Below are 19,802 nucleotides of genomic sequence, written 5' to 3' on the forward strand. Positions count from 1 at the left end.
AAAGCGGAATTTCCACAAGAACAAGTTTTCCACTGGAAAATCTCCATATTGCTATTTTTATTTTTTTGGTTTTGTTTTCCCATGGAAATCTCTGAATGAAATACTTCCCTTTAAGTCACCTTATTCCATGAAGATCTTTGATCTGAGCTAAAATGGTTTCAGTTGCCATTGAGTTGCATCTGCCTGTTATTCCCTCTCATCTCATGGTGAATGGCAATATAAAAACCGTATGCGTAAGAAGTTCCTATGGGCAGGTCACCTTGACAGTACTCCATGTGCCACACTGTATTGTAGTCATCCGTGTGAAAAAATCTGCTAACTACTGAAAAACCAGTGTCATAGTGAAACATTCTAAACCAGAGGCCCCAAACCCTGGGCAACAAGGGGGACCTTGGCCATTTGTGAGCTTATATCTTTGCTGTTCAAACTCAGTTTCCCAAATTTTTGTTTATTTCTTACTGGTTGTTTAAAATGTCTATGGGGATGTAAAACTCTTGGATTCCATCTGAGAATAATAGGGAATAAAAAGTAAGTACATATAAGTGATTGTAAAATTGGCTAAGGTCACACGATCAAAGTAAAGGACTCCCACACGTCTTGCTTTTTTGCCTGCCCTATCAGTCCCTACGAAAGTGACCAGACACCTGATGCTGAGCGTATGTATGGGAAAGGAGGGGAATGCTGCTGACACCAAGGTGTTGATGGTGTCACACAGTGACCTCTTATGGATGAACGTTAAGAAAGAATGAATGCACGTTTGAATAGTTCACCAAGATTTGTTCTCCTTATGGTACTGTGTCCCCAGACTTATGTTAATCTTTTTCTTTGTCTTGCTGTCCTTCATTGGTTCTTCATCCTGTTCTTACTTAGATATGCAGCCAGTTCTGCTTGAAGCACTGAACTTTTGGCTGTATTGCATGGTGACTAGCTGGCAGGTTTGATGGTCATGGCTGGTGGCACGCACAGAGCACTAGCTCCTGCTATCCCCAGGGGAAATGTCCCCCAGAAGGAAATGGGCTGTACCAGAAAGCATGCTGCATGACAGCCACTGCACCAGAGGAAGCTTGCTATCTACACGAGGCTGAAGGCTGGCGCGGATTTCTTTGCCTCATGCACACGGGAAGCAGCGTGGCAGATGCCTGACTTCCCTTCAGGCAGCCTCCTCTGGGCTTCTCAGGCATGGGAGTTGTGGTTAAATATTACAGTCTAACCTTTTGCTTGCTCACAAACTGAACAGGAGCTAAGTAACTTTAAAACATTAGCTCCATTTTAAGTATCTCTTCCATGGGACGAAGGGCAGTTGACTCTCAATCATGTTATATCTTCCAAATGAATGACTCAGAGTGAAAATCCCGGGCTGCGCTTCCCTACAGCAGGGCACTGTGCCAGTGCATCTAATGAAACAGATAAGTGCAAAAGTCCTGCTCTGTGCCTCGTTCTGCCTCTCTCATAGGATTCCATTTCCCACTCCCTCTTACTCTGTCACTGGTTTGTTTTGGCCATCATAATTTTCACTGGGCAGCCTCAATCAGATTTCTGAATGCTGACTGCTGGATCTGAACCTTCTCGCTTCTGGGAGGATGGGAGTGACAGCTTATGAAGAACTCACTTGGCTGTGAAATCAGGAGGGCTTTTTTAGAGCTACCTTAGCCTTTAGCCCCACCAGCATCTCCATTCTCACTAGGTGGTGCTGGGAGCCCTCCCAGCCCTGAACCCTTCTGCTTCCCCACTGCTCAGCTGCCCCAGTGGTGCTGAGGAGAAAGGTGACAGATCTGAACCAGAAGAAGCGGTGGCACGGAAGGATTGGTCACTTATTCTTTGTTTAAATGTGTCAAAAATTGCCTTTAGGAGATACCAGTATAGCTCACTGGCATTCAAGGGAACACCAACTAGGCTTTCCATGCTAAAGCGAATACTTAATTGTAACAGAAAAGCTGAACACAGTTTCAAGGATGACACAGTGTGACACCACCGTTTCTACCTGTGTGTTGTCCTCTGGGGAGAACGATAAAGCCTGCCTCATTTTTAATCCCCTATACCAAAAGATAAGGTGTTCTTCAGCTGTAATTGAAACTGGAGTTTACATTCACCTGTTAGAATTAAGTGAAGGAGGGATCATAGTGATTATTCAGGCCATTTGGCAAGAAAAAAGATTGGCAAAACCTATGTTGGTGACAATCACTTTATTTCACAGTTGCACTGCAAAAGCTTCAAATGGCCTCAGTTCTAAATTTAAGATAGGCAGAAATTGTTCTGTTTAGTGTGTCCTAAAATTATCCAGCACATAAATACTTTGGGGAAGTGTAAAAATTAATTTTCCATTTTTCAAAAGGCAGCTTAAAGGGGAAGGAATGCTGATGTGGAAGTATTAAATAAATGTAATCTTGGTAACAATTTTACCAAATGTAGGGAGGAGTTGTACACTTCATGTCCTTGTTTCAAGATTGTTGGAGAAAATACACCCACTCAGATAGAAATTCACTGTAAACAGCTCTCTTGCTGTTAGAGTTGATGCACTTTTGAGGATGCAGTGGCTCTTAGAAGGAGCGGAGTACATTGTGCAATAACGTGACCTTATGTTGCATAGGCACTTCCAGTTTTGGAATGTGAAATGTCTGAAACTGGGAGTGGGTGGACAGGAGGTGGAGCCAGCCAGGAGCCTGGGTGGCTGCGTTTCTGAGAAACTCTCTTCTGCTGGTGAGTACTGCTAATTCGCCAAGCATACAGCTAAAGCCCCGAGTAGTGTGAAGTCAAACCATTAAACAACATCAAGTCACAAATGGACGTGGAGCTATAGGGTGGTATTTTGGAAGTTCAACATGTAAAACTTAGTTGAAAACAAGGCAGAATTCTTTCAGACCTGAAACCACAGCCTCCCAAAATGCGTCAGAGACTCTTCATGCTGCAGCGAGGTCAGCTTCCCTCCCCCCCCTACCTGTGAGTCAGGACAACTCTATTAAAGGAAGCTTTTATTGGAAGCTGTCAATAGAGAGGTAGACAACATGCAAATGGTGAAGACACAGTGGGAAAGAGTTTGGATCCTGTGCCTGCATAAATGGTCGCCAACAGGGAGAAGACCATTGTTCTGGAGAACAGAGGGATACTGAGGAAAGAGTAGTATTTGAGCAAGAGGTAGGTTCGCCTGATTGCACCTTCTCTCTAACTAAAACTAGGATTCAGAGTCCACTCAAGCTGGGGTTGTAACCATTTCTCAAGGGGAACAAAGGCTACGTCTCTTGTGGGCTTGCTGCCCTCAGTGCTTGTCCACAGTGCCTTCTGTATCTACTTTTGCTGAAAACCACAGAAAAATAATCCTAGAACAGCTCAGTTCACTGTAAAGAGAAAAAGAAGACCAAGGAGGAAACAGAAAGTATTGGATGGGTGGGAATTTCAGCAGCGTGATCTTGATTTTCAGGCAATGCAGTCGCTTTTCGAAATAGAAACTTTCTGTGGGGTAATGATGCACTTAGTCTTCCCTTTGCTATAAATCCAGACCTGCTCATGAATGGATCAACACTACTGGGGCTTTAAAATGTTAGAGAACAGTGCTGTCCCATTTATATTAGTGCTTTTTTAACTTTGTCCTTGTTGTTTGTTAGTGCTGTTATTACCTGGACTGCTCTAGCAGAGTGTTAGCATAGATGAAATTCCTGTTATAAGTAGCACTTTTAACAGCTGGGACCTGTGGTTTTAGACGTGCTCTTCTTTTAACGCTGGCAGGTGCTCTGCGCTTCCAGAGCTCACTGCTGCCAGAGAAGAAGTATCTTGCAACAGCTTTGTGATGAAAAAAATGCCTCTAGAACTAATTTAGTGTCAATACTTCTGTTGTTTCTATGTGAGATTGCTAGCAGAAGGAAAGAGATGCTGGGAACCATCTGGAGTTATTTAATTCATGACCTGTCAAAAAAGAGGGTTTTGATTTTCAATCCTGACAAGCACCTTGGGTGAAAAGCAGAGCATGGTCCTGGCTATGCAAAGAGCTGACCTCCCTGAGCCCTCAGGACACTGGGTAGTACTGCATTTGAGTGATTTTTCTGAGAGCATTCTGTGTGGAGTTTCCTGCTATACTGAAGGCTTATGTTGTACTGGTTTGATCCATTTTCCATTTCACCGGAATATTTCTATTATTTTTCCCACACAAGCTGATTCAGACTGCATTTAAAAAAAAGGGGGGGGGGGGGCGGGGGTGAAGTTACTCTTCTTTGCACCTTTAGTTTTCATGTCAATGTTAAGATGTGTATTTGAATCCACGGGTGGTGCATTTTATAAGCAACCTCAGTAACGCTTTGTTCCTAGAGGTCTAAGTAGTCTTTCCTTTAAAAAAAGAAAACAACTGAATGCACTTGTGGTGTCCCTCTGACTGCCAAGCATTCATTAGCGAACACTCAGGCAAATGGACCTCTTTATGCAGATATGTCTGAGCCCGTATGTGGATGTATTCACGTGTGGAGTCTGAGTTGGGGAAAATAAGCTGCTCTTGGTAGACCTGCTGAGGCAGGTATCTGCCTGAAGTTACATTTGTGCTTTCCATTTAGAAAGTGTTCAGTCTAAAGATGGTTGCAAAGGAAAAAGAAACAGAAATATATGTTCTTAAAGCATAAAACAAGGCAGTGGTTTATCTGAGCTGTATGATGAGGGAAGGAGGGGTGGACAGACAAACCTGAGCACAGCAGTGTGGGCTACCAGATGGGGTACAGAACTGCATCTGGGGAGCCACTGCAGCAGGCGAAAAAAAGGAGGGAGCTCCTGGACGCCTCGACAGGACTAGCTGCCATGTTCCCCTTTAGTGTGATTCAGCAAATTGTTTCCCCTTTGGACAAGATCAAAGTATGCTTCCTCTGCCACCTGCCTGGTCGCTGGCCATCCAAACCTGCTCTGAGAAGCCAGCAGGGAGCATGGCTGCCTTTGACCTCTGCTAACCGCCTTCTGTCTGTCCTCTGCCCTTTGCACTCTGTGGCAAGGTCCTGGTGCAGTCAGGCTGCAGAACAGCAACATAACTGCCAGCATCTTCCAGATGTCATGTGAAACTGCAGTTTGGTTCACATCAATTCTGTTCTTGCTACATTTTTTTGCCAAGCAGGTTTATGCAGAATGTAGAAGTCCAAATCCTATCTTCAGATTAGAATTGACATCCTTGAACAGATCAAGGAGAAAAATAAATTGTTACCCTGAAGAAAGCTATGAAGAAAAATATCAGACTGATAGCTTCTTTGCTTTTAAGTTTTGCTGATCAGAAATCAGAGGCTGAAAACCATAGTGGTTTTGCAATGAAATACTCTCAGCTTGTGAAGATGCAAACAGCAGCTCCTCCAGCTTGCTCTAATGAACTGGTAGGCTTTTTGTTGGTGCTAACAGAGGCTAGAAGAGCAGTGTTTGTTACGCTGTTGCATCTGAGTGATTGGGGTCATTTTACTCAATCAGACCTCACTGATCCACAATTAAAATGGGATTTTCATCTCAGAGGTTGAGAAAAAGCTTTTGAAGATCTTAGTTGCTCTGATGATGAGCTTGGTAGAGGAACATAATCAAACAAGTGTCTTTTGTTGCAGCAGTTGGGTTGTGACTGAGACAGTTGGCTGCTTCATTATAGCAAACATGTAGGTGGCCTTTCTCATGTTTTGAGATCCAAGAGAAGAGCTGTGAATTTACTGACACCTTTGAGGGGAGCGGAATCAATCCTTTGCAGAAGCAGGGTCACGTCAGCTGTGCCGCCTGCAGCACGTGCTGATAGTGAGCCCTTTCCTCTCAGCTGCTTTGAAGTTACAGGCTCTGGCTTTCTGGCAGGATCAGATCTGAGTGGTGAGATTGCCCTGGGTTTGGGCAACCTAAAATCTGCCTGTAAATTTTTGCACCTGTTTGATTGTGGTATTTATAGCTCATTTTTACCTGTGCTTTCTCTTTGGCATAATAGTTAGCAGCAGCCTTCCTTGCTGGTACTGGTTCAGCTTTGAGGGAAACGCTGGATGTAATGTGGAGGATGGTTAGGGTGAGATCAGCTCTTGAAATCCGAGTCGAGTTAATGATGAAACCTGAGTTTTGTTAATAATACATTGTAATTATTACTGTCAGCAGGGCAGATATCTCGGATTGCTCATCTTTTAGCTTGAGGATCCTAGTTACAGCGATCTGTTTGACTTCTTGGCCATTCTGCCCCTTGCTTGGGTCTGCAGAAGGAAGGTGTCCCATCTCCTTCACCAGATTTCCGCTCCAGCTTTCCCAGGTAGAGAAGTACCTCTGCAGGTGTCGGTGTGTTACACAAGCTGGGGCACAGAGGGGCCAAGAGGAGGATACGTGACCAACAGATGAAGCAGCACAACGTTAATGATACAAGGCACCTAACTGGACCTGCCCTTTCGCCCAACATATGTCAGTGTGCAGCAGGCGCCTGGCCTGTGGCAACCTAGTCCCATCTTCTACAGGTCTTCACGAGGGGAAGATTGCATTATGAGCTGAGCTGCTTTCTTGCTGTAATTGCCATTAAAGCATTAATCCTAACCTTTCGTAGACTGCATCTGCTGCTCACACCTCAGGGGTGCCGGGCCAGATTGGAGAGGTGACATAAATAGTGGCGCGCGTTGCAGGTTGGTGAGTGGGAGGGGACCGCACACCAGTGAAAGTGATACTGTGGTGCAGGGGTGGGCGGGAGAAGGCTGCAGCAGGAAGAGCGACCTGTGGCAGGATGTAGGAAGATGTGAGACGGCGCAGCCCCTTCTTAATGCTCTTATCTTCTTACTGCTTCCCATGGCTCCCATTGCAGCCTCCCCTGCTATCCTGTGCTAGCGCCCGCTGCTTCCATTTGCCCACACTGGAGTGCCCCTACCCGGGGTGTGAGATCAGCAGTGCTGTCGCCGACTGTAAACTGCCATTCTATAGAAAGTGCCATTGTGGAACTGCTGTCCCACCTGTGGCGCAGGCAGCCACCATGTCTGGTCTCCCACCCCAGTGCCACGTGCCTGGGGAGGCACAACTCAGGGACTGACTTATGTTCAGGACAGCAGCTTTCCTACACCCACAGTTTGAACACTGGCCGATGGAGAAAGCCCATAGCAGGAACATACCAAAAAGAAGAGCTACTACCCTGTTTTGTTTTACCTCTGCTCATTATCGTGCCTGCCTCATGGCCAGGTGTTGTATGCCACACTGAAAACAGAAAGTTTTGTACCCTTGAACCCACCATGAGTAGGCTTTGTACTGGTTCAGCAAATCCTCATCATGGTCTGGGCAGCAGAGAAGGCAAGAAGGCAGGGTGGCAGCCCTGGAGCCCCCGCACGGGGCTGGGCTGTGTGCAGTCACACAGCCCCTTGCCCTGCACCGCCATGACATGGGGCTGCCCCCTCCCCACCATGACGTGGGGCTGCCCCCTCCCCACCCTGTCTGCGCCACTGCACAGCAAACCCACCCAGCACGGCCCTGACTGAAGAGCAACCATTTCTTTCCCTCAACGTGTTCTCGAGGCAGTTTGCAGTTAGAAACTGAATTGGTGCGTGGTTGAAGCCGTCTCTTGTGGGAGCACTGAAAGCAGCGGCCGAAGGCCTGCGTGGGGGTGGGCTGGGGGCAGCGCTGCCGGTGTCCCCGGCCCGCGGGAGTGGAGGGCAGCAGCTGGGCTCTGCCACCGCCTGCGGCCGGCCTCAGGGACAGGGCTTCAGGGAAAAGGCACCACTCCATTCTACATGGCTTTGGAAAATACCATGTAATCACAAAAATTTTCTGAAGTGTACAGCAAAGATGATTTTTTGGTTTCGTAATATGCTTTCCTGCTGGTTTTTTTTTTTAATTTTTTCTTCTCCTTTGTACATTTTTCTTTAAATAGGTGAAGCCTTAGAAAGATAGGTAATGTAACTTCTGCTCCAGATCTGACTGGGGGGATAGACTGAAGTTCTGATCACTATGCTTGTAGCTTTATAACTTAAGAACCCCACAGCACTTGAGGGTATATGGTCCTGTCCCCTATTAACTTTAGGTAAATATACTGCCAGACTATGGTCTTCAGTATTTAAACCTGCTAATAATTATTTTTACATTCATATTTCCTCTAATGTAGCAACATTTACTCTTCATTTCAGATAAAAATTAAATTGTCTGAAGAATAATATCATCTGCTGATTTGTCTTGTGTTGCAGTGTTTATCTATTCTAGTAAAAAAAATCAGTGACTATTGAATTTACTGCTTAGGCATAGGATGAAAAGACAAAACTATGATGCTGAACAAAGAATGGTTGCTTCAATGGGAATTGATCACAGCATCTCAAGAAAAGAGCATGCTCTCAATTTCCCACTGGATTTAATGTTAAAAATACAATCTTATTAACTTCAGTTACTTTTTAAAAAAAAAAATTAAACAGAAGAAAAAAAAATGTCAGAATAATTTCATTGAATCTTGCCTGTGAAGTTGGCAGTGTCTTACAGTGGGCTTTTTCCCCGTTGTAAATGGGAGAAGAGGTCTGATATAAACGTGTAGTTTTGTTTAACCCTGGCCCCAGAGTGGTTGATGTGAGGTATTTGGAGCCACACAGAGAGGCTGCATAATAATGAAACAAAGCTCTCATGTAAGCATCAGCCAAAGGACTCACAATATTAAGTAGAAAAGCCATAATTGTGGAAAAGACCATTTCCTTGCACAGCTCACGCGGAGCACTAGAAAGTTGGCATGTGCTCTACTTCCAGTAGTAATACTGCAGTAATGTACTTTAAACAGTTGCAGACATTCTTAAGAGAGTCCTTGGGACCTGGCTTGCCTTCCCTTTGGGTCAGGGGGAGCAAAACATGCTGTGGAGAAGCACAAAGTTGCTCTGGAGAGAGAGGCTACTGGCCATCTGTGAACATCTATGCTGAGCAAAGTTGTGGCTCGTCCTGTTGCCATTAAACCTGTGAAAGTTTCAGGACTCCTGATGCAGTAAGGTGGGGTGAACAGTGGGCTCAAAGTCTGCTTGGCGTGGGTGCTGGGCAAGGCTGGCAAGTGCCAGTGGTGCGGAGGTGGGCTGGGACTCGGCGCAAGCCGTCCTGTTCCTGGGCATGAGGCAACCCCTGGGCTGGAGCCGAGTGGAGCAGATAGATAGCACATGGTGTCTGAGCACTGATCTCCACTCATCACGGTGTGTGTGACAGCTGACATATGTGGGTACAGCGCCAGCACTTTGAAAGCACATGCATTAATTACTGTAACTCAGGTATTTGGGAATCAGAAATTCAAATGTGCGGTTGGAAGCACTTCTCCGTATTGCTCGTAAGGTACTAAACTGTATCACTTGGCCAGACAGTTGTTTATTCTCGTGCCACTTTATCAGGCAGCATAGGAGTGCCTTAAATGGGAGTAAGTTATATTTACACCCTTCCTAAAGGCTCCTTTGTGCTGATTAAGTGATGTAAACTGGCCTCGGAGCAGACAAGATTTGCAGAACAGGGCTGTAAATCGCAACTGTATCTCATCAGTTGGGCAGTGGAGCTGGCCCAGGGTATGTCCCCCTTCCTTCAGCTCTCAGAGTCTCACTTCTGGTCCCAGAGAAGTTGGATGGTACAGCTGTTTTTGCTTCTGAATCTATTTCCTAGTCCAATGGGATCTATTAGGATATCTTAATTAGCAAATTCTCCTCTATTTGATATGGGATGTCAGGATGCAAAACCCTTGTAGGAGATCTACCTGGTCTTTTCACATTTAATCCTCTCACAATCTCAGTGAAAAAGGGACAGTTTCAAAATCTGAATTTCCCCCCCTCATGTTCTTAAGTTTCTCAAGTTATGTTTAGAAACAGGAAGCTGTTTTGCATAAAGGTAAGATTGTGTTTTTAACAAGAAAAGTTAGTGTTAGACTGGCTAAATATACCCACACAGTCATACTCAGTGGGTAGTCTTGGCTATTTTTAGGCTTTATTTTTGCCTTTCTTTATTTATTTTTTTTTTAGCGGCACCTCCTCTGTACCTTCAGCTTGTAGTGAGGCACCACTTCCTGCACCAGTATGAAACTTGCAATTACAGGAGGAGTCAGTCTTGTCAGGTGTCATTTATCAGGCATTGCAGAAGGCTGGTTTCAGTGAAGGAAGAACAAAGCTTAATAAAAAGAGAGAGAGGGAGAAACATTCTCTTAATAATTTGCCCTTTGCAACAACAGACCCTTATCTGATCACCCACGCTCATCTGGCTGCTGACGCTGTACTTGCTTCATTAGTACGAGCTATTTTTACACCGTTGGTGTCTTTTGAGGAACCAAGTGGGCCTGCTGGCTTGTAGTGATTCACCATCTCCAGGCGAACAGGGTGTCCTCAGATCTTGCAAGAGGGTAGGAAGAGAGAAGTAAGGGGAAGAGTTCAGTTGAATGCGCAAGTTGACTAATTGCCTTGGCTAGTCTGAGTGCTAAAACATCGCCCTTTAGTCTTAAGGAGAACAGCCTATGTGCTTTTGGTTTGCAGTGCAGTTTTTCAGATGTTAGGAGCCATCCCAAGGAACATTTAGGAATTAATTAGTTTAAGTAAGTGAGTAATTAATTAGTTTAAATAAGTGTAGAGTAGCTAATATGATGCCCTGTATGCTCATGTGTATTCTCCATGTGTTTCTTTCCCTGTCTGTGAAGGAGCCGTTGAGGGCTGGACTAGGGGGTGTTTGGGAGCTGAACTCAATGATCTTTAAAGGCCCTTTCCAACCCAGACCATTCTGTGATTGTATGTTAGTGATGCTTTCTTTGGTTTGTAGCGTGCAAGTGTTGTTGGTGTATCACAAGCACCTGAGACACTTTTGGGCCAGATCGTTAGCTGATTTCACTTCCACTTCTGACAATGGAAAGAAAACTAAATTTGGTGGAATGTGCCAAGCATGATGCAGGAGAAGGAGAACCCTGTATGAAGTTGTCTGGAGCTTTCTAGAGCTTAGCAGTGGTTGCTTTCCCTTTTAACGGACCATCAGCCCTGAAAATGTCCTCTTAGAGCCTGCTGAGCTCTCATGCAGTGGCTGAATTTAAGATTTTTGCTGTCCTTGCTTCAACTTTTCCTGGGTAGGAGTGATTTGGCATCCAGTTGTGACACTTGTTTAGGAATGCCCTGTAATACTGCACCCCAGTCTAACCTTGTCTGATACAGAGTCATCATGAAACCTGAGCAGTGTCTTTCCAAAGAAATGTTTAGGGTTTTACTGTGTTGTGCTTGCTGAGAATCTGTAACTGAGCCGTCAGCTTGGCCTGTCCCTCAGATATCAACACAACCCTGTGGAAAAGCAGTGGTTTTATATGTGGATTCAGGCATTTAGGTAGAGCTTCATCTTTTCGGAGGTGTTTGCTTAGAAGAGTGATGTTCCATGTTAATAAACACAGTTTATTTGTGTTTTGTAGAAAGAAACCTAAAAGCAAAGAGAGAAATTTCATGCATACCTACAAAATGCAGCAGAAAGCATATGCGTATTTTACTGAGCTTTAAAGAGGTGTTCTGATACAATTGGCTATGATACATACTGACTTCCAATGCTTCATGCAATAAAAAGAAGGAAGTACTGTAAAAAATGGCCAGATAAATTTAAAAGAGCTTTTTTTCCTTTTTTCCTCTCCTAGGCATCCTGAGGGTTGTAAAGAAAGCAGCATCCTTAAATGTGCAGTCTTACTAATGTATTTTATATTACCACAGTAGTGGTCAGACTCTTTGGGCGATGCCAAGTGACTAGATTTGCCACAGCAAAATGCCTGCATTGAGTCACTAGTCAAAGTGAAACATTTTGGCTGCAGACTAGCAACTGTTTTGACATCTGTGTGATGTATAGGATTTGGAGCTTAATAGCTGATCTCAGCTGAACTTCAACAAAGTATTCAGAATAGATAGAAATAAAACTGCTGTGAAGGCCTGTTCCACTTTGGGCGCAAAAAATGGAGAAAAGAAATGGTAAGAACATGCCACTGATGTTTCGCATGCATCTGTTTTTGTTTTGACATGTGGTGACCGCAGGGCTTAGTAAACAATGACAGGTTTTAAAATAAGCTTGTATAATAATTGGTGTGAGTGAAAAACAAGCGCAAGCTCAGATACTATAAATGTCTTCCTATGTAATTCTTCCTGAGGTGAGAGTGTCCGTCAGGGGCAGTGCATTTGCTCATTCAGGAAGTGTTTAAAAGACCGATAATTTCATGTGAAATGTAAGTGGCTTCTTCTGACATGGTGTGAAAGGAGACATAGCTGTTCATAAAATCTGCCGTGGTTGCATAATTAGGATTGTGTAACTTTTAAACTAAAAAAGCCTCACTTCCCAGAAAATTTAGCGATATTTTCCCTCTAAGATGAAGATGCCAGGCAAAGGCCTGATATTTACCTAATATTTCCGTTTGGCAACAGAATAATAATCACTTTGTACCTAAAAATGATGCAATATTTACAAAAATTTTGGTTATTTTTTCCCCTGGGAAAGCCTGGGGAGAAGCTGTATGTTATCTTAGGAGGGACTTTCCTGCACAGTTCTGTTCTTCCCAGCGTCTGCCCAAGGTTACAGTTTTTGTGTGAAAACAGGCATTTCAGCCTTTGCATGTCATTTCAGTTAGGAAAATTGTTATATCTGACAACTTTAGCAGTCTGAATACTCCAGCGAGCCTGTTCTTACCCTTCTTACTGTACATGAAGTTTTATAAATCTAGAAATGACTACAAACCGTGTCCACATGGGATGTTGCTCTTTGCATACACTTTATCTTTCACAGGTGCTGCTAGATTCACAGATTTGTTAATCTGTCCTTTATAAAATGTGAAATTTCCCTTTGATTAACACGGTTTTTTATGTTGAACTGAGAAAAAAATCTGTAATCTCAGGAACTTTCACCAGTTCTTGCAAATGCAAAACATTCATTGCAATCCCAATGGCATCACGTTAGTTATGGTTAGTGTCTGAGCCTTTGTTTTTCACAGGTTTTAGGTACTTAGCCTTTTGGGGGCTACATAATGCCTATTTGTTAACATGATACTAGTTTGGGGCCAACAGTAGGGCCAAAGTTCTATTTCTTTTCTACACTGCAGGCATGAAAAAAAAAAAGTAATCCTGCAATAGTGATCAGAAGCTATTTCACACTTCCATGGTTCGGCATGGTATCCTTATGTTCAGTTGCTGTGGCTCAGAAGAACGTGAAATGGAGTTGAGTTTCTGCTGATGAAGAGAGCAGCCCAAGATCTTTGTATCTCAGCACCACTTTGGATACCACTATACATTGTTAATGTGTATTTAAGAAATACTGTTTACTTACTGCTTAACTCATACTTGAGAGACATTTTTTCTTCTGCAGGTTAGGGCCAGTGGGATTAGGCGTCATACAAACCTGACTTCAGCCATCAAAACAGTGTTCAAAGGGACCTTAGAGATGGGCATCTGTTTCTGACTGTTTTCTGCATGGGAACTGCTCTCACTTGCAAGTCACTGTGTACTATGTTTCAAAAGAACATGGGGACACAGGAGGGGGGTCACAAAACGACTGTGATACTTTTGTTGTCTTCTGAAATTTTAATAACACTAGAAGTGCTGTCAGATCTGCAGTTGCTCTGCCATCACATTTTAAGGTCTGTGTGGGGAAATGATTGGCATTTTACTCACCTGTTTTCATTTTTTAACTTGTTCCCCAAGGAAATAAGCAGCAGTATGAGAAGATTAGCAGTTTATATAATTCTCTTGTTTATTTTCATATCTGAATAATCGCGGTCCTTTGCTTTTGTATAGAAATAGATTCAGGATGTCTGCATTGGAAAACAGTCAACCAGAACAGGTAGATTTTGTATTATCTGACATGCTTAAGCACCTCTGACAGACTCTTAGTGCACAGCAAGGTTAGGCAATGAGAAACAACATATTTACCTGATCCGTTAAAAGCAGTGGGAACAGAGAGATCAATTAGCTGCTAATTGAGTGACAAGATTGTTTGTCCTGTTGGCTGTTTTGGCATCTCATTGATAGCAGGTTTTTGTTCAATTCAAGCAGAACTGATTTGTTTGCAGACTTCCACTTATAAAGGAAGTGTTTAAGAATAATTCGGCTTCTGTGTAGATTTCTTTTTTCCTCTCTGTCTCTCTCTTTCTTTTAAATAGTCATCCTGTGGAAATAAGTGTGTTCAGTTGAACTTTGGCAATGTGAAAGCTTTTTTTATACATTTTTTCCATCTGGTAGTAATGTGTACATTGTGTATGATGCTGAGACAGGAAATAGTGATGTACTTTAAGTGAGCAATCCTTGTCATTATAGTGAAAAGGTCAGTCTTAAATCATTTCTGCTATAGGCTTCTTCTATGGCTTCTTAAAATACACTCAACTTGAATTTAAGTTTTTTAGGAGGTGCTGTTTTTCTATAGAGAGTGGCAATTTAAAATTATATTTGAGATACTTAACATAGCAAAAATTGAGTGTTTTGCTGCAGCTGTGCTCTAAGCATTTATGATGCAAGCCAGCATCTCTTAAAGAAAATCACCCACGTTTTCTTACTACCATGTAATTGAACATTTATTGCAATATATGTTACAAAGTTCTTTGTAGACATCTTGGAGGTGTTGGACTAGTTTATTTTCACCTTGTAACAAATAACCTCAGCTATGTAGTATGTAAGATGTAAGAGCCTAAACCTAAGCGATGTCTGATTCTGGTGGGTTTTATGAGGAATAAATCTGGAATTGTATCCTTGGATTTGCAACTCATTTCTTCAGATTCTTACCAGGATAATGTAGAGCAGAATTTGGCTCTTACATTTACTTGCTGTTGGAATGATTTGCATCCTTTTAGCCTCTCTGAGTCAAACCTCATATCTGTTCAAAGCTCCTTGAAGTTAAGTGAGAGATCTTGTTTCGTACCTCATTTTTCTGTAAGGTCACCACAGAAGGGATAGTGTGCGCCTGACCACAGATTTGGTAGGATCACATTCACAGGAGGGAAGAAGAGTCTTGTTCTTCACAGCACATACCCATTGACTTTTATATGAAATGTCTGAGACAGGTATAAGTTCCTATAGTTAAGGTTAACAAGTCTTAGAGTACAACAGATTTGATTATTTATATGTTTTCTTAGTTGGCTTCAGCATGCTTTGAAGCAAACAGGTTCCTGTTACTTTCTTCAACATACTCAGCTGATGATATCAGATAATCCTTTGAATTATCTGAATTAACAAGATTAAGGTGAGTTTGGTAAAGCCTTAGAATGAATGAAATAATCAATACTACTACTATTAACTAACATGTCCTGTTACACGCCGTCTCGCAACAGGTACAGTTCTAGAATGGATCTCAAGATATAAGCTGGATTTAGCGTAAGCGCTGAAATAATAATTGCACAAATCAGGGTGCTGGGTTTTATACCACTTCGAGTTTTACATGCACAGATTCTGTCCCTTGAAACCAACAACTACCAGGGACTCTCACAGAAACCTGAGAGTAACAACCCAAAACTGGTGTTTGGTCACAGCAGGCTTGCAGTCTACCCTTGACGCATCTGTAACTGCATTTTTTCTGTCAGTCCCGTCAGTTGCTGGCTTCTTGGGCAATCCACAAGAGCACAAGTGTTTACCCAACACAGCAATGGAGAACAGATCCTGCCCTGTAGCTTCTCCTCAAGTAAGCTTAGTACAGTTTGTTTGATCATTTAATAGTAAATTCACAGTGTACTATGTGTAGTTGCCGAGCAATATTTGGTTTTGTATTGGCTAGTACTTTTAAATGACATTTTAAAAAATACGTTTTAATGATTGGTCCAGCTGCCCAAATGTAAAAAACATGTGTGTTATTCTAAATGTTTCAGAGTATTTTCAAAACGGTGATTTTCTGGCTGGTTTTGGAGAATAGCAAGTCATTCAATAAAGCACTGAAACCCAGAGGGATGGCAGAACATCTGAGATGGAATTAAATGAACAAATTAGAATAGTGTCTTCAAATGTGAAGAGGTAACAACAGCAATTACAATATAGAAAGTGGTAGATTAAAATAAATGCACCTAACCTCTTTTAAAAGGACTGCCTTCTTGGAATTGCATGTGTAAAAGGATGTCTTACAGCTCCTGCCAAACTGCAGCAAAAGCACGGGCTTCCCTTGCATTCCCCCAGTAGTTCAAGACTTTGCCAAGTGCCAGTGGTTGACCTAGGAATTTACAGTCATTCCTAGAGGTGTGCAAATAGACAGGTAGAAGGCCAGCTATAAAACCACAGTCAGATGGGACCCCTAAGCAGGGGCTGTTGAAAATGCAGAGAGAATCTCTCTGGTCAGGAACAGGAAGCCTTTTTAGAAAACTGGGAGATTTAATAAGTGTATCTTCTTCCTTATCTTTTTAGTAAGTGCAGTTCAAAGACCACAGGTGGTGTGTCAAGTGGTATAAAAAAGCTTGCAGCTGGTTGTCTTTTTTTTTCCATTTGTGTAAAAAGCCAAAACTATATCCCCCAAGGACTGTATTCCTTCTGTTGTGTTGGTACATAACATCCTTAGCCGAATATATACCCTTGCAAAGAAAGAGAAACAAATGCTTATCTGTCTTCGTGCCAGTTAAATCCTTCAGTTCACAGATGTATAGTGAATGGTAGCTGAGAGCTCTTCTTCAGACTTCAGCCCACCTATGACTTTGCCTAGGTAGAAGAAGCTGTAAAGCCATGTTTTATCAGGGTTCCCACTCTTTTTTTTTTTTTTTTTTCCTTTTCACAGCCATGTCAACACCGAACAGCTCTGTGGGGAATATCATTAGCGGTGCAGAGGGAAACATGGGGTAGGACAGCAAGCCAAAGGTGTGCTGCCTTTCTTCCTGAAAGGCCAAGGCAATTTTCTTCTCAGTTGCAGGTGGGGAAAAGCTCAGAGGTGGCCTCTCTTTCTTGTAAGGCTGCTTGGCTGCTGGGCTTGTCTCAGACATAAACTAGACTTGCCTAATAAGGGTCTTGGCAGATGCCTATGCATGAGTGTAAGGATTTCATAGGAGCCACTGCAGCTCGCCTGTGCTAACGCTTGCCCTATAGAATACGAATTCTTCAGGGGCCCGTTACTGTGGTTTTAGGCCAGCTTTGTGCTGGCAGAGCTGGACAGAAAAGATTTAAAACAGGGCTGGATCTGACCTTTAGTCCTTACGCTAGAGTCAATATTTATTCTGTATGGTGCACTCAGGATTTAGCCTGGAAGACATAAGCTTCCAATTTGTTCACTTGCAAGGGCTGTAATATGAGCTACAAATTGAGAAGTAGTAAAAGATGTATTTTGCCAAATTTTATTTTAAAGCTGTTGAGTGTAACCATTTTAATGGTCTGGAAAAAAAAGAGAGAGGGGAAAAAAAGAAAGGAAAGAATAGTCTTGGAGCTCTGCAGTCAACCAGATATATGTCCTCTGCACGCAGCTCACAAAGGCACCTTAGGAAAAGGAGTGATGGGATAATGCACCTTTCTAGAAAGTTTTAAAAGTCTTGATTTAGTAGGTGCATCTGACATAAATACAGTTCCTGGTTTCCCAGTAACCTTCTCATGTTCAAAGTTTTCACAGAAGTAAAATGTCCCGGTTTGAAGCAGGCAGATAGTGCAGTTAGTGTGGCTGGGGGAGCTGGCTCCTGGGCCACATTCCTACTGGGAAACCTGGCTTGGCCCCCAGCCAGGCAGGACTTTGCAGCTGCTGTCAAACGATGTGCTCAGTGCAACTCCTGTACAGCTTCTGATCCGTGTAGGTGGGCTCCTCTTAGTCATTCCAACAGAGCTGAACCGTGCCAAAGGTATTAAAGAAAATGTGCTTTTTTATCATCCTTGGTTCCTGAGTTTGAAATATGTAGCACTTGAAATATAGGGAATTTCTGTCTCTTGAATAGTGTATGTTTGATGAAAAGCAATACTGAGAAGTATATTTACAGTGTTTTCTAAAGGAGAAACATTAATCAGTTGAAAAATGGAAGTCTGTTGTTGGATTAGGCTAGGCTGTGGATGCGGCAGATGAGAGAGACTTAACTGGAAAAAAGCAGAACGCAAACCAGCTTTGCAGAGTCTTCGATTTCTCCATTTGGGCCAGTCTCCCAGGAGGGGAGAGGGGGAAGAAACCGAAAGAAATAATATTAAAGCCATCTTTGACATAGGATGGATGGCAGCTCAAACCAAACCAAAAATACTATGTTGGTTCTGGAAAGGGATTTATTTTCCTCAGGAGAGTGACTCTGACCAAACTTAAGCCATCAATAATCCCTGTACTTAGTCTATACCTGTTTCATAGTGTAGGTTGAAAAATTATATAGAACGTTCTGAAAATAACAGGACCACAGAATAGCTTGAACTCTGTAACGGAGGTCTCAGTCCAGAACAGAAAATGGTTGGAAGTATATTAGCATCATCTTTTGCTCAAATAAAACCATTGCTGTCACACTGCTGTGACTGGCAGATTTCTTCTCTAAAGCTGCTTTTGGTAGAGAGAGTGTGGAACAGGAAGGATACTGGCATCTTCTAGAAATTTCTTCTTATCATTTGCAGAATTGTCTAATAAGGACAAAAGTTCTTTGAAAATGGCTAGTATCTTTAAGCTCTGTCAGTAAGGGACATTCCCTCCCATCCCTGTTTCTCCTTCCCAAGCCACATATTTTCCTTTACACCTGTGTTTGTATACTGGCATCATTACTGACCTGTGATTTAGTTTAGGCCAAAAATGATTTGCCACTTCCCTGCCATTTCCTCATAAGGCACTGCAGAGATGCTCTGTAGTAACCGCTTCTGATATATTGTAAATTGAGCACGAGGATTTATTTTTCCATTTGTAGCAACACTTTTTATCTGAGAAAATGGATTAGGAAATTTTAGAAAAGTTTTACTTGAATTACATTTTTTCTTTTTTCTTTTAGAGACTCAAGCAAGGGAGTTATTTAAAAATCCATTAATGCATCAAAGCTGAATGACATTATGACCTAAAATATTCTGGTTTGTGTTTGATAGCTAGTTATTATTTTGTACTATAGGAATTCCTCTGTAGTTACAATTTAAAAATACATTATCTGTGTTTGACTAAACCAACAGTCCATTAGCTATTGCTGTCCTAACTACTAATATGTTATTAGTACTGTTAAATAAATAATCAAAACAGGTGGCACAGTAGTGATTCTACTTATGTCAAGTAGTGGAGTTTTACTGACATTTACTTGTTCTTTGAAAGTTTTATTCACTACAAAGAATTAAAAATTATTTTTCAATATTTGTTTTCTTTTATAGACTTTACTATTTTATCATCTGTTGTATTTATTTTATGGAGAAAGCATGAGCGGTCTAGCCGTTTTTCTGACAGTTTCTAGTTGAGGATCATTATAACAGCCTATATCTCATACTCTGAAATTAATACTCCAGCTGTTTTTGAAGATCTGTTCTTTAGAGATGCTTTGAATTTTGCCCTAAATAAAAAACATAAAGAAAAGCCGTAATCGTTGCTTTCGTTATCACAATTGAGCAAACATCCTTTTTAATGGAATAAAAGCCAAAATGTGTTTTCAAGATCAGATTTGTTGAAAACTACTGGAAGGGAGATTCCTTGTTTCACAGAAGTGCTCTTTAGGGCAGTGAGGTGATGTTCAGGCTCCGTGTATCTATCTCTGTGCCAGTCTTTTCAGCAATGCAGAGTTCCCTGCAGTCTGGTGGTGGTCAGGCAGATGACAAATCGTGGTAGTCACAGAAGTCTTTTAACCATGTATTTGGTCTGTGGGTTTCTTCGTTGAGAAGGCACCCGTATATTCTTGAGCAGTATCCCACTGGTGTTAACTGATTTGGAAACCTACTTGCATTTCACTACATCTTGTACCTGACTGGTGACACCCTGACCAGGATTTTGTTCTGGTCCCTGAAACATTTAATGAAAGGCCTGGAGTCTAACAGTATTAGCTGGAAAGAGGCATCGAA

General features: G+C 42.4%; 1 protein-coding gene across 7 annotated transcripts in view; it reads left to right on the forward strand.

Annotated features, from left to right (window-relative positions):
• Positions 1 to 19,802, forward strand: part of HIVEP2 (HIVEP zinc finger 2) — a 145,597-nt gene that overhangs the window by 97,091 nt on the left and 28,704 nt on the right. The gene's annotated exons all lie outside the window — the stretch shown is intronic.

Source organism: Falco cherrug, chromosome 6 (assembly GCF_023634085.1).
Source record: "Falco cherrug isolate bFalChe1 chromosome 6, bFalChe1.pri, whole genome shotgun sequence".
Classification (NCBI taxonomy): Eukaryota; Metazoa; Chordata; class Aves; order Falconiformes; family Falconidae; genus Falco; species Falco cherrug.